Below are 16,169 nucleotides of genomic sequence, written 5' to 3' on the forward strand. Positions count from 1 at the left end.
TCCGACCCCTGTGCGTGGTCGGCCATGCGGTACGCGACTTTCGCGCCAAAGTCGCGTTTCAATGACGCGAAAAGCGCCATTTCTCAGCCAATGAAGGTAAACGCAGAGTGTGGGCAGCGTGATGACATAGGTCCTGGTCCCCACCATCTTAGAGAAGGGCATTGCAGTGATTGGCTTGCTGTCTGCGGCGTCACAGGGGCTATAAAGGGGAGTTCCCGCCGACCGCCATGTTACTGCTGCTGATCTGAGCTTAGGGAGAGGTTGCTGCCGCTTCGTCAGAAGCAGGGATAGCGTTAGGCAGGGTCCATTAACCACCAAACCGCTTGTGCTGTAGCGATTTCCACTGCCCAACACCACCTTCGGTGTGCAGGGACAGTGGAAGCTCCTTTTTTTTTTTTTTCCTCAGCGCTGTAGCTCATTGGGCTGCCCTAGAAGGCTCCCTGATAGCTGCATTGCTGTGTGTACGCCGCTGTGCAAACCAACTGCTTTTTTCAAAGCACAAATCCTCTTGTTCCTTCCTTTCTGCACAGCTATCTTGTTTGTTTGTCCACACTTTTTATTTAATTTGTGCATCAGTCCACTCCTTATTGCTGCCTGCCATACCTGGCTGAGATTACTGCAGGGAGATAGTAATTGAAGGACAGTTCCTTTTTTTTTTTTTTTGTGGGAGATTAAGATTGACATTTCTGCTAGAGTGCCATCTCTGTCTGTGTCATCTCTCACTCAGTGGGCCATAGAAAGCCTATTTATTTTTTTGCTTGATTTGGGTTCCAAAATCTACCAGAAAAAATCACAACATCAATCAGTGGGAGAAAAATATTGGCCTCAGGGCTTGTGTACCACTCCTTACTCCTGTGTGTGCCATCTCTCACTCAGTGGGCCATAGAAAGCCTATTAATTTTTTTGCTTGATTTGGGTTCTAAATTCTACCTGAAAAAATCAATAAATCAATCAGTGGGAGATTAATATTGGCCTTTGGGCTTGTGTGCCAGTCCTAAGCGTGCCATCTCTCTCTCTCTCAGATAGTGGGCCATAGAAAGCCTATTTTTTTATTATTTTATTGGGTTTATAAATTTTCCCTGGAAAAAAAAAAAAAGTGGGAGATTAATATTGGCCTCTGGGCTTGTGTGCCAGTCCTGAGCGTGCCATCTCTCTCACAAATAGTGGGCCATAGAAAGCCTATTTATTTTTTTGGTTGATTTGGGTTCATAATTCTACCTGAAAAAATCAATCAATCAATCAGTGGGAGATTAATATTGGCCTTTAGGCTTGTGTGCCAGTCCTAAGCGTGCCATCTCTCTCTCTCAGATAGTGGGCCATAGAAAGCCTATTTATTATTTTTTTTTTTATTGGGTTTATAAATTTTCCCTGGAAAAAAAAAAAAATGGGAGATTAATATTGGCCTCTGGGCTTGTGTGCCAGTCCTGAGCGTGCCATCTCTCTCACAAATAGTGGGCCATAGAAAGCCTATTTATTTTTTTGGTTGATTTGGGTTCATAATTCTACCTGAAAAAATCAATCAATCAATCAGTGGGAGAAAAATATTGGCCTCAGGGCTTGTGTGCCACTCCTTACTCCTGTGTGTGCCATCTCTCACTCAGTGGGCCATAGAAAGCCTATTGATTTTTTTGCTTGATTTGGGTTCTAAATTCTACCTGAAAAAATCATTAAATCAATCAGTGGGAGATTAATATTGGCCTTTGGGCTTGTGTGCCAGTCCTAAGCGTGCCATCTCTCTCTCTCTCAGATAGTGGGCCATAGAAAGCCTATTTTTTTATTATTTTATTGGGTTTATAAATTTTCCCTGGAAAAAAAAAAAAGTGGGAGATTAATATTGGCCTCTGGGCTTGTGTGCCAGTCCTGAGCGTGCCATCTCTCTCACAAATAGTGGGCCATAGAAAGCCTATTTATTTTTTTGGTTGATTTGGGTTCATAATTCTACCTGAAAAAATCAATCAATCAATCAGTGGGAGATTAATATTGGCCTTTGGGCTTGTGTGCCAGTCCTAAGCGTGCCATCTCTCTCTCTCAGATAGTGGGCCATAGAAAGCCTATTTATTATTTTTTTTTTTATTGGGTTTATAAATTTTCCCTGGAAAAAAAAAAAATGGGAGATTAATATTGGCCTCTGGGCTTGTGTGCCAGTCCTGAGCGTGCCATCTCTCTCACAAATAGTGGGCCATAGAAAGCCTATTAATTTTTTTGCTTGATTTGGGTTCCAAAATCTACCAAAAAAAATCACTAAATCAATCAGTGGGAGATTAATATTGGCCTCTGGGCTTGTGTGCCACTCCTGACTCCTGTGAGCGTCATCTGTCACTCAGTGGGCCCTAGAAAGCCTATTTTTTGTTTTATTTGTTTTCTAAATTCTCCCTGAAAAAATCATTTTATTTTCTTTGGTTTCTAAATTATTCCTGAAAAAAATCATTTTTTTTGTATTTTTTTTTCTCTAAAGTCTCCCTGAAAAAAAAAAAAAAAAATCTGTGGGAGATTCATATTGCCCCTTCTGCTTGTGTGCCAGTCTTGACTCCTGGGTGTGCCATCTCTCTCTCTCTCCCCAATTGTGGGCCATAGAAAGCCTATTAATTTTTTTGCTTGATTTGGGTTCCAAAATCTACCAAAAATAATCACTAAATCAATCAGTGGGAGATTAATATTGGCCTCTGGGCTTGTCTGCCACTCCTGACTCCTGTGTGCGTCATCTGTCACTCAGTGGGCCCTAGAAAGCCTATTTTTGTTTTATTTGTTTTCTAAATTCTCCCTGAAAAAATCATTTTATTTTCTTTGGTTTCTAAATTATTCCTGAAAAAAATCATTTTTTTTGTATTTTTTTTTCTCTAAAGTCTCACTGAAAAAAAAAATAAATAAAAAATCTGTGGGAGATTCATATTGCCCCTTCTGCTTGTGTGCCAGTCTTGACTCCTGGGTGTGCCATCTCTCTCTCTCTCCCCAATTGTGGGCCATAGAAAGCCTATTAATTTTTTTGCTTGATTTGGGTTCCAAAATCTACCAAAAAAAATAACTAAATCAATCAGTGGGAGATTAATATTGGCCTCTGGGCTTGTGTGCCACTCCTGACTCCTGTGTGCGTCATCTGTCACTCAGTGGGCCCTAGAAAGCCTATTTTTTGTTTTATTTGTTTTCTAAATTCTCCCTGAAACAATCATTTTATTTTCTTTGGTTTCTAAATTATTCCTGAAAAAAATCATTTTTTTTGTATTTTTTTTTCTCTCAAATCTCCCTGAAAAAAAAAAAAAAAAAATCTGTGGGAGATTCATATTGCCCCTTCTGCTTGTGTGCCAGTCTTGACTCCTGGGTGTGCCATCTCTCTCTCCAATTGTGGGCCATAGAAAGCCTATTAATTTTTTTGCTTGATTTGGGTTCCAAAATCTACCAAAAAAAATAACTAAATCAATCAGTGGGAGATTAATATTGGCCTCTGGGCTTGTGTGCCACTCCTGACTCCTGTGTGCGTCATCTGTCACTCAGTGGGCCCTAGAAAGCCTATTTTTTGTTTTATTTGTTTTCTAAATTCTCCCTGAAACAATCATTTTATTTTCTTTGGTTTCTAAATTATTCCTGAAAAAAATCATTTTTTTTGTATTTTTTTTTCTCTCAAGTCTCCCTGAAAAAAAAAAAAAAAAAAAATCTGTGGGAGATTCATATTGCCCCTTCTGCTTGTGTGCCAGTCTTGACTCCTGGGTGTGCCATCTCTCTCTCTCTCCCCAATTGTGGGCCATAGAAAGCCTATTAATTTTTTTGCTTGATTTGGGTTCCAAAATCTACCAAAAAAAATAACTAAATCAATCGGTGGGAGATTAATATTGGCCTCTGGGCTTGTGTGCCACTCCTGACTCCTGTGTGCGTCCTCTCTCACTCAGTGGGCCCTACAAAGCCTTTTTTTTTTTTTTTTTCCTAAATTCTCCCTGAAACAATCATTTCATTTTATTTGGTTTATAAATTCTTCTGTAAAAAATAATTTTTTTTTAATTTTTTTTTTTCTGAAGTCTCCCTTTTAAAAAAAACAAACACAAATCAGTGGGAGATAAATATTTACATTTGCGCTTCAGTGACAGTCCTGCGTGTGTGCCATCTCATTTGTTGCCAACAACAACAGAGTGTGTAACATTGTGGCTGATTTTCGTTGTGGTCTCACCCACCTGTAAAGGGGTAGCTAAATCATACTGAAGTTATAGCTCACCGTGTAAGTTGTGTGACAGCAACAAATACCGTTAGTTTGGTAACGTTTTGTTTTTAAAACAATGAGGAAGTCTGGTGGAAGAGGTCGTGGCCGGGGGCGTTCATTGTCAGCTGGTAATGAGGGTAGTGGTAGTGGTGGAGCATCAGGTGGTCATGGGAAAAAAAATATTGCACCTAAGTCTGGAGCTGTGGAGCCAGGTTCGTCGTCTGGCTATACAAGGCCTCGAACCCTCCCTTTTCTGGGAGTAGGAAAACCGCTTTTAAAGCCGGAGCATCAAGAGCAAGTTTTGGCTTATCTTGCTGACTCAGCCTCTAGCTCTTTTGCCTCCTCTCGTGAAACTGGTAAAAGTAAAAGCAGCGCGTCGTTAGTGGATGTTCACGGTCAGGGACAAGTCGCTTCCTTGTCATCTTCAGCAAAAACAACAACAGAGAAGAATGCAGCAGGCGACACAACGGGTTACTCCATGGAGCTCTTTACACATACCGTCCCTGGCTTAGAAAGTGAAGCAGTTAACAGTCCATGCCCATTACAAGTTGAATCTGACATGGAGTGCACTGATGCACAGCCACAGCCAGACTACTATGCTGGTCCTTTGACTCAGACCACAACATTGCCCTCGCAGGGTGCTGATCAAGAATCAGACCCTGATGAGACTATGTTGCCCCATCACGAACGCTATACCACCGACCGACACGGTGACACAGACAAAGTTGCACACGAGCTACAAGAAGAGGTAATAGATGACCCAGTTCTTGACCCCGATTGGCAGCCATTGGGGGAACAGGGTGCAGGCGGCAGCAGTTCTGAAGCGGAGGAGGAGGGGCCGCAGCAGGCATCAACATCGCAACAGGTTCCATCTGCCGGGCCCGTATCTTGGCCAAAACGCGTGGCAAAGTCAAAACCTGTTGGAGGACAGCGTGGCCATCCGGTTAAAGCTCAGTCTGCAATGCCTGAAAAGGTATCAGATGCTAGAAAGAGTGCAGTCTGGCATTTTTTTAAACAACATCCAATTGATCAGCACAAAGTAATCTGTCAAAAATGTTCAACTACCTTAAGCAGAGGGCAGAATCTGAAAAGTCTCAATACAAGTTGCATGCATAGACATTTAACCACTATGCATTTGCAAGCTTGGACTAACTACCAAACGTCCCTTAAGGTTGTAGCACCCTCGGCCAATGAAGCTACTCATCAACGCAACATCCCTTCCGGCAGTGTAGGGCCACCATTTTCTGCACCACCTGCAGTATCTGTGCAGGTTTCTTTGCCAGGCCAAAGCAGTCAGGGTCAGGGAATCTCCAGTTTCGTAGTAGGAAACACTGCATCTAGGGCACCGGCGGCAACAATACCATCTCCCACCGTCTCTCAGTCTGCCATGTCCACCGGCACCCCCGCTAGTTCCACGATCTCCAGCTCTCCAGTCCAGCTCACCCTACATGAGACTCTGGTTAGAAAAAGGAAGTACTTATCCTCGCATCCGCGTACACAGGGTTTGAACGCCCACATAGCTAGACTAATCTCGTTAGAGATGATGCCCTACCGGTTAGTTGAAAGCGAAGCTTTCAAAGACCTGATGGACTACGCTGTACCACGCTACGAGCTACCCAGTCGACACTTTTTTTCCAGAAAAGCCATCCCAGCCCTCCACCAGCATGTTAAAGAGCGCATCGTCCATGCACTCAGGCAATCTGTGAGCACAAAGGTGCACCTGACAACAGATGCATGGACCAGTAGGCATGGCCAGGGACGTTACGTGTCCATCACGGCACACTGGGTAAATGTGGTGGATTCAGGGTCCACAGGGGACAGCAAGTTTGGGACAGTTCTGCCTAGCCCACGGTCTAGGAAACAGTTGGCTGTAGCCGTTCGCACCCCCTCCTCCTCCTCCTCCTCCTCCTCGTCCTCCTGCAGAAGCGAGAGCTCGTCCACAGACCGCAGTCGCACAACCACTCCATCCGCAGCTGCCACTGTTGCACACCAGGTCTCCCATTATGGGGCAGCTACTGGCAAACGTCAGCAGGCTGTATTGGCTATGAAGTGTTTGGGCGACAACAGACACACCGCGGAAGTTCTGTCCGAGTTCTTGCAGCAAGAAACGCAGTCGTGGCTGGGCACTGTAGATCTTGAGGCAGGCAAGGTAGTGAGTGATAACGGAAGGAATTTCATGGCTGCCATCTCCCTTTCCCAACTGAAACACATTCCTTGCCTGGCTCACACCTTAAACCTGGTGGTGCAGTGCTTCCTGAAAAGTTATCCGGGGTTATCCGACCTGCTCCTCAAAGTGCGTGGACTTTGCGCACATATCCGCCGTTCGCCTGTACACTCCAGCCGTATGCAGACCTATCAGCGTTCTTTCAACCTTCCCCAGCATCGCCTAATCATAGACGTTGTTACAAGGTGGAACTCAACACTGCACATGCTTCAGAGACTGTGCGAACAGAGGCGGGCTGTTATGTTTTTGTGGGAGGATACACATACACGGGCAGGCAGTAGGATGGCAGACATGGAGTTGTCAGGTGTGCAGTGGTCGAAGATTCAAGACATGTGTCAAGTCCTTCAGTGTTTTGAGGAATGCACACGGCTGGTTAGTGCAGACAACGCCATAATAAGCATGAGCATCCCCCTAATGTGTCTGCTGATGCAAAGTTTGACGCACATAAAGGATCAGGCGTCTGCACCAGAGGAAGAGGAAAGCCTTGATGACAGTCAGCCATTGTCTGGTCAGGGCAGTGTACAGGACGAGGTAGCGGGCGAAGAGGAGGTGGAGGATGAGGAGGATGATGGGGATGAGTATATTTTTAATGAGGAAGCTTTCCCGGGGTCATTGGAAATTGGTGGCGTGGCAAGGGCGGGTTCTGGTTTTTTGAGGGACACAAGTGACGTAGATTTGCCTGCAACTGCCCCTCAACCAAGCACAACCGCAGATTTGACAACTGGAACTTTGGCCCACATGGCGGATTATGCCTTGCGTATCCTCAAAAGGGACACACGCATTACAAAAATGATGAACGATGACGATTACTGGTTGGCCTGCCTCCTTGATCCTCGCTATAAAGGCAAATTGCAAAATATTATGCCACATGAGAACTTGGAACTAATATTAGCAACAAAACAATCAACTCTTGTTGACCGTTTGCTTCTGGCATTCCCTGCACACAGCGCCCGTGATCGTTCTCACACGAGCTCCAGGGACCAGCAGACCAGAGGTGTTAGAGGGGCAGAAATCAGAAGTGGCGTTGGCCAGAGGGGTTTTCTGACCAGGTTGTGGAGTGATTTTGCTATGACCGCAGACAGGACAGGTACTGCAGCATCAATTCAAAGTGACAGGAGACAACATTTGTCCAGTATGGTTACAAACTATTTTTCATCCCTTATCGACGTTCTCCCTCAACCGTCATTCCCATTTGATTACTGGGCATCCAAATTAGACACCTGGCCAGAATTGGCAGAATATGCATTGCAGGAGCTTGCTTGCCCGGCAGCTAGTGTCCTATCAGAAAGAGTATTCAGTGCTGCAGGTTCAATACTAACTGAAAAAAGGACTCGTCTGGCTACCCAAAATGTAGATGATCTAACCTTCATTAAAATGAACCACAACTGGATTTCGAAATCTTTTGCCCCACCTTGCCTGGCTGACACCTAACTTTCCTATGAAAAGGTCTTGCCTGTGGACTCTTCTGAATGACTTTTCCAATCTCGTAATTTTCTGCACCTGATTGTCCAGCATACGACATGTTTACTCCTAACAAAATGGCCAAACTCCCCACACGGGGCCGTGGTATCGCCACTTTGCGCCAGCAGCCGTGAGAGTGCTGTTTGTCTGAAGAGGTGGGTGTGCCCGCTTTTGGTCGACGGCACTGCAACTGGGTCCCTCATAGTACAATAATGTGTCTCTGGTGGTGGTGGTGCGCACCCAACGTCAGACACACCATTGTAATATGAGGGGCCCTGGGCCTGTACCGCCGGCCACAAGACAGTTCCCCCCCCCAGCTCAAACAGTGCTCTACCACTAGCAAAATTATCTCTCACAGCTTCACCAATGTTTAGTCTATGCGCTGACATCCTTCAATGCCTGGCACTGACAATACCATTGTTTTGACATTTTTGTTATGTTAGGCCTTCGAAGCCTGTCTCCGGTCCGTTCTTTCTACAACTACTACACTGACCAGGCCACTGTTGCCCGTGTACCCCTGGAACCACTTTTAAATTGCCAACAGCCAAATGTTATTATGTTAGGCCTTTGATGCCTGTCTGCCGTCACTCCTTCCACTAGACTTCCACTGACCAGACCACTGTTGCCCGTGTACCCCTGGAACCAATTTTAAATTGCCAACAGCCCAATGTTATGATGTTAGGCCTTTGATGCCTGTCTGCCGTCACTCCTTCCACTAGGCCTCCACTGACCTGTCTACTGCTGCCCGTGTTCCCATGGAACCAATTGTAAATTGCCTACAGCCAGCCCATTTTATTACGTTAGGCCTTCAAAGCCTGTCTGCGGTCCCTCCTTCCACTAGGCCTCCACTTACCTGTCTACTGCTGCCCGTGTTCCCCTGGAACCAATTTTAAATTGCCTACAGGCAGCCCAATTTATTATGTTAGGCCTTCGAAGCCTGTCTGCGGTCCCTCCTTCCACTAGGCCTCCACTTACCTGTCTACTGCTGCCCGTGTTCCCCTGGAACCAATTTTAAATTGCCTACAGCCAGCCCATTTTATTATGTTAGGCCTTCGAAGCCTGTCTGCGGTCCCTCCTTCCACTAGGCCTCCACTGACCTGTCTACTGCTGCCCGTGTTCCCCTGGAACCAATTTTAAATTGCCTACAGCCAGCCCATTTTATTATGTTAGGCCTTCGAAGCCTGTCTGTGGTCCCTCCTTCCACTAGGCCTCCACTTACCTGTCTACTGCTGCCCGTGTTCCCCTGGAACCAATTTTGAATTGCCTACAGGCAGCCCAATTTATTATGTCAGGGCTTCGAAGCCTGTCTGCGGTCCCTCCTTCCACTAGGCCTCCACTGACCTGTCTACTGCTGCCCGTGTTCCCCTGGAACCAATTTTAAACTGCCTACAGGCAGCCCAATTTATTATGTTAGGGCTTCGAAGCCTGTCTGCGGTCCCTCCTTCCACTAGGCCTCCACTGACCTGTCTACTGCTGCCCGTGTACCCCTTGAACCAACATCATAAAATAAAAAAAAAAAGTATTTTGCTTATAAAAAAGAAAATACTGGTGAGATATCAAATGCAGACATTTTAACATTAAAAACAAACACACAACTAAAATCTGGTACAGTACTAAAAATGGCCACCAGCTACAATTACTTTATCCTGCAAGTATTTAACTGAAAGGTTTTTTAAATTGAAAACACAGATATGGCATCCACCGAGTGTTGTCCTGTCGCGTCTTTTTTATATTATTGCCGAGAAGATGCAAAACAATGAAAATAATAAAATCATTAATTACCAAAATAATAGAGAAAGTCAACACCACATTGCAAATAAACATTCATTCCAAATAAAGAAGCAGGGCGCGTCCGAGGGTGAGTATATACCTAATAAGAATATAATCACCCTCGGACGCGCAATGCTTATTTCCAACAGCCTTCCTTCCTAAGAATCAGCCCTTCCGTGGTGTAGAGAGACGTTGTGTTACACTTCAAGGTGCTCCCCAGGTTGTCTTTCCTGAGCTTCGATCTTCCGGCTCTCGTTTAGTAGTTCTTGGAAACTACACTGCATTAGGCCTTCAAACTGGGTATGGGGTGTAGAGAGAGGGTGTGTTACACTCCAAGGTGTTCCCCAGGTTGCCTTTCCTGAGCTTCGATCTTCCGGCTCTCGTTTAGTAGTTGTTGGAAACTACGCTGCATTAGGCCTTCAAATTGGGTATGGGGTGTAGAGAGAGGGTGTGTTACACTCCAAGGTGTTCCCCAGGTTGCCTTTCCTGAGCTTCGATCTTCCGGCTCTCGTTTAGTAGTTCTTGGAAACTACACTGCATTAGGCCTTCAAATTGGGTATGGGGTGTAGAGAGAGGGTGTGTTACACTCCAAGGTGTTCCCCAGGTTGCCTTTCCTGAGCTTCGATCTTCATGCTCTCGTTTAGTAGTTGTCGGAAACTACGCTGCATTAGGCCTACAAATTGGGTATGGGGTGTAGAGAGAGGGTTTGTTACACTCCAAGGTGTTCCCCAGGTTGCCTTTCCTGAGCTTCGATCTTCCGGCTCTCGTTTAGTAGTTGTTGGAAACTACGCTGCATTAGGCCTTCAAATTGGGTATGGGGTGTAGAGAGAGGGTGTGTTACACTCCAAGGTGTTCCCCAGGTTGCCTTTCCTGAGCTTCGATCTTCCGGCTCTCGTTTAGTAGTTCTTGGAAACTACACTGCATTAGGCCTTCAAATTGGGTATGGGGTGTAGAGAGAGGGTGTGTTACACTCCAAGGTGTTCCCCAGGTTGCCTTTCCTGAGCTTCGATATTCCGGCTCTCGTTTAGTAGTTGTTGGAAACTACACTGCATTAGGCCTACAAATTTGGTATGGGGGAAACATTGGCGCATCTGCGGTCCCTCCTTCCTCTAGGCCTCCACTGACCTGTCTACTGCTGCCCGTGTTCCCCTGGAACCAATTTTAAATTGCCTACAGGCAGCCCAATTTATTATGTTAGGGCTTCTAAGCCTGTCTGCGGTCCCTCCTTCCACTAGGCCTCCACTGACCTGTCTACTGCTGCCCGTGTACCCCTTGAACCAACATCATAAAATAAAAAAAAAAGTATTTTGCTTATAAAAAAGAAAATACTGGTGAGATATCAAATGCAGACATTTAACATTAAACAAACACACAACTAAAATCTGGTACAGTACTAAAAATGGCCACCAGCTACAATTACTTTCTCCTGCAAGTAGTTAACTGAAAGGTTTTTTAAATTGAAAACACAGATATGGCATCCACCGAGTGTTGTCCTGTCGCATCTTCATTATATTATTGCCGAGAAGATGCAAAACAATGAAAATAATAAAATCATTAATTACCAAAATAATAGAGAAAGTCAACACCACATTGCAAATGAACATTCATTCCAAATAAAGAAGCAGGGCGCGTCCGAGGGTGAGTATATACCTAATAAGAATATAATCACCCTCGGACGCGCAATGCTTATTTCCAACAGCCTTCCTTCCTAAGAATCAGCCCTTCCGTGGTGTAGAGAGACGTTGTGTTACACTCCAAGGTGTTCCCCAGGTTGCCTTTCCTGAGCTTCGATCTTCCGGCTCTCGTTTAGTAGTTGTTGGAAACTACGCTGCATTAGGCCTTCAAATTGGGTATGGGGTGTAGAGAGATGGTGTGTTCCACTCCAAGGTGTTCCCCAGGTTGCCTTTCCTGAGCTTCGATCTTCCGGCTCTCGTTTAGTTGTTCTTGGAAACTACACTGCATTAGGCCTTCAAATTGGGTATGGGGTGTAGAGAGAGGGTGTGTTACACTCCAAGGTGTTCCCCAGGTTGCCTTTCCTGAGCTTCGATCTTCATGCTCTCGTTTAGTAGTTGTCGGAAACTACGCTGCATTAGGCCTACAAATTGGGTATGGGGTGTAGAGAGAGGGTTTGTTACACTCCAAGGTGTTCCCCAGGTTGCCTTTCCTGAGCTTCGATCTTCCGCCTCTCGTTTAGTAGTTCTTGGAAACTACACTGCATTAGGCCTACAAATTGGGTATGGGGTGTAGAGAGATGGTGTGTTACACTCCAAGGTGTTCCCCAGGTTGCCTTTCCTGAGCTTCTATCTTCAGGCTCTCATTAAATTGTGGTTAAATGGAACAACTGCATTTGGCGTACTAGTTGGTTTGGGGCCTACTATCGGTGTCTGCCACTCCTTGCTGTTCTCCTCCACTGAACAAAGCTGTGCCGCCTGTTTACTACGGTTGTCAATTTTGAACTGCATTTCGACTACTTACTGATTTGGCCCTACTCTCTGTGTCAGCCTCTCATTCCAGTTGTCCTCCACTGCAATGCCCCCTGGTTATATCTGTGTTACCAATTTTGAACTGCATTTAGCCCACTTTATTCTTTGGGCCTATATCTGTGTTTCCACTTCATCGTTCCCAATTTCCCAGCCAGTGATAGATGAGTCTGCTGGTACATTGACCCATAACGCAACATTCCCCGTGCATGCTACACAACAACATTGTGACCCTGCTGAAAGTCAGGTTGCTCTTCCCGCATACCATACCACCTTACACGGGGACAAAGAGGAAGGTGCAGATGAAAGTGCAGGTTCCTTCATCAGGTGGGGGGAGGAATACTAGTTGGCGACGTCACTGACACAGGGCCTCTCATAGTACGCAAAAGTGTTGCTGCCGGTGGGAGGCGCCCCCGCCGTGCAAACACACCGCTGTACTTTGAGGGGCCCTGTGCCAGTGCCAATGCCAACAAGTGGGCCCCCCCTGCTTGCTCAGGATCACAGCACTTGCAAAGTTGAAATACTTACCTCTCCCTGCTCCACTGCCGTGACGTGGTCCAGATTTCCTGGGCCCACTGATTACTTGAACCAGCCCTACCCCACACAACTTTAGCCAAATGACCCCCAATTTCAAATGCCTTCCAATTATTATAAGGTAAATTACGCTTGACAAGCTTCATTAAGAAGAATGGATGGTTTTGACATTAAAATGGGCACTCTAGGTGTTTTCCTGGCCCCCACTCACTGCCGACTATGCTGCCCCATTGACTTGCATTGGGTTTCGTGTTTCGGTCGATCCCGACTTTTCGCCATAATCGGCCGATTTCACTCGACCCGACTTTTGAGATAGTCGGGTTTCGCGAAACCCGGCTCGACTCTAAAAAGGTCAAGGTCGCTCAACTCTAGTGGTGAATACACACTGCCAAAACATAGAAGAAACATAACAGACTTCGTAAAAAAAGTGTATTTTGCCTATTTTGGGGTTATGCTTGGGGACCAAGACAAGTTTTGGGCACTACACATAGTGTGCAAAGCATGTATCGAATTATTACGAAAATGGAGCAAAGGACAAAGAAAAAGCTTCATATTTGGTGTTCCAATGGTGTGGAGAGAGCAAAAAAATCATCATGATGACTGTTATTTCTGTGCAGTGCAAGTGCAAGGATTCAATAAGCATAAGAAATGAAAATGGGAGTATCCTAACATGGAATCTGCAAGAAGGCCTGTCCCTCATTGTGAAGATGTGCCTGTACCTGTGTTTACCATGTTACCTGACCTTTCCCCACCTGATGATGATGAAATGCAGGGTATGGAGCTAAACATCAGTTCTGGAAGTGAACTAGAATATGAAGGAAGTTTCAGAACACCTACGCAATTTACCCAAGGAGAGCTCAACGATCTAATAAGAGACCTCAACCTCTCAAAAAGTGCATCCGAACTTTTAGCTTCAAGGCTAAGTGAAAAAAATTGTCTGACGCCTGGAACTAAAATTATATCTTACAGGACCAGAGAAGAAGCACTTCTTCAATTTTTCTGTGAAGATGACCTACTTGTATATTGTAAGGATATTCCTGGCCTGATGCTGCAAATGGGTTTACAAGTATATCGTCCTGAAGACTGGAGGCTTTTCATAGATAGTTCTAAAAGGAGTTTGAAATGTGTTTTGTTGAACAATGGCAATCAGTGTGCATCTCTTCCAGTAGCTCACTCAACTAAACTTGCAGAACAATACAAAAATGTCAAAATGGTCTTGGAGAAACTGTGCTACCATGAACATTCATGGCTGATATGTGTTGATTTAAAAATGGTCAACTTTTTACTTGGACAGCAAAGTGGATACACAAAGTATCCTTGCTTCATCTGCATGTGGGATAGTAGAGCAAAACATCAGCACTGGGAGAAACTGAATTGGCCTTCAAGGGACACCATGACAGTAGGAGCATCAAACATAGTGAACGAACCTTTGGTGGACAGGGAAAAAATCATTCTACCACCATTTCACATAAAGTTAGGATTAATGAAGCAGTTCGTCAAGGCATTAGACAAAGATGGTAATTGCTTCATGTACATCTGCAGATCTTTCCCTGGTCTTAGTAGCGAAAAACTGAAGGCAGGAATCTTTGATGGTCCTCAAATTCGGAAACTCATTAAAGATTCAAATTTTCCTAAGGAAATGAATGACATTGAAGCTGCTGCATGGTGTAGTTTTGTGTTGGTAGTGAAGAACTTCTTGGGAAATCAAAAGGCAGACAATTATGAAGAACTGGTACAAAACATGCTATTGAGATTTAGAAATCTGGGTGTACACATGAGCATTAAATTGCATTATCTTCACAGTCACTTGGACAGATTTCCAGAAAACCTTGGAGATTTTAGCGAAGAACAAGGGGAGAGATTTCATCAGGCTATTATGGTGATGGAGGAAAGGTACCAAGGCAGATGGGACAGACATATGATGGCTGATTACTGCTGGAATCTACAGCGTGACTGCCCAAATAGCTCACATAGAAGAAAATCATATAAAAAGCGCTTTTCCAGCGATTAAATGTCTCCTATCTTTAATGTCTTGTTCATTTTTGAAGATTACTTTCTAAAACTAGTTAAAATAAACTAAAATCAACATTTACTTTGTTAAATTTATTGTATTCATGACAATATCAATAAAGTTAATGCGCGTGTAGCAAATTACGTCTTTTTTTTACACATTTTACGAAAAATCTCAAAAACTTGAGCCAATCTGGCAAAACTGATGACATATTCAGAATCAGCACCCCAAAGTTACCCTAAATTCGATGAAATATCTTTGGCACCAAAAATGCTGTTGACCAGATAGATAGGTAATAGATAGATAGGGGATACATAGATAGTAGATAGATAGGAGATAGATAGATAGATAGATAGATAGATAGATAGATAGATAGATAGATAGATAGATAGATAGATAGATAGGAGATACATAGATAGTAGATAGATAGGAGATAGATAGATGATAGATAGATAGATGATAGATAGATGATAGATAGATAATAAAAAGATAGGAGATAGATAATAGATAGATTATAGATATGGGATGGATAAACAGATAAAGAGATAGTAACATCCCACAATTTTGCATCTTAGGCTAGGTTCCCATTGCGTTAATGGGTTAACGCTAACGGACAGCGTTGCATGGCGAAAATGTCGCAATTAACGCCGTGCAACAGGTCTGTTAGCGCACCCATTGACAGCAATGTTATTTCTGCCTGTAGCGCATCGCTAGCGATGTGCCGTTCTTTTGTGACGGACCTCGGACGCTGCTTGCAGCATCCGAGGTGTGTCCGAGGTCCGTCCCTCGCTACCGCAGATCGGGGATCTGCGCTAGCGGGGATGGCGAATGCATATCAAAAATATATGTAAGTCTATGTATACAAAGTATATCAGTACCAAATAATCATTGCCAACTTGCCAAGCCATTAAGAGTAGAGTAATCCTACAGTACCTGGTGTACATAGTAGTGGGGGACCTAGAGGGTGGGATGGGCTCTAGGTCCTCCACTACTACGCACACAAGGTTCTGTATGATTACTCTAATCTTAATGCCTTGGCAATTATTATTTGGTACTTTGTATACATAGACTTACTCTTCTATATCTATAGCCTGTTAGCCAATATAAATTGATTTGTGGTGTGCCTATGTAGTGTGGGTTACCTATAGCCTTTGCTTGTTTTTTGTACTGCCATATAGTGCTCAACTTCCCCTACTTTAGCTGCTGTATCTGTTTCTGTGTATTGGTTTTAATTATATGTATTTAATAAAGTGATATATTTTATGGGATTTATTGACTGCGTTACTGTGGTGATTAGGATACTGCAGGAATAACCTTGTGACACTGGCTCCATTGATGCCACAAGGCTACCCACTGCCACTAATATATTAAAAACATTTGTCTCCTCAATTAAAGACTTGTGCAATCTGCAAAGTACCGGTCCATCTTTATTTCTGCTTATTTTTGAGAATTTGAGAAAGACCCGGGCTCGGGTTGAAACCTAATAAGAAATTGCTTGGAATT

Source organism: Ranitomeya imitator, chromosome 5 (assembly GCF_032444005.1).
Source record: "Ranitomeya imitator isolate aRanImi1 chromosome 5, aRanImi1.pri, whole genome shotgun sequence".
Classification (NCBI taxonomy): Eukaryota; Metazoa; Chordata; class Amphibia; order Anura; family Dendrobatidae; genus Ranitomeya; species Ranitomeya imitator.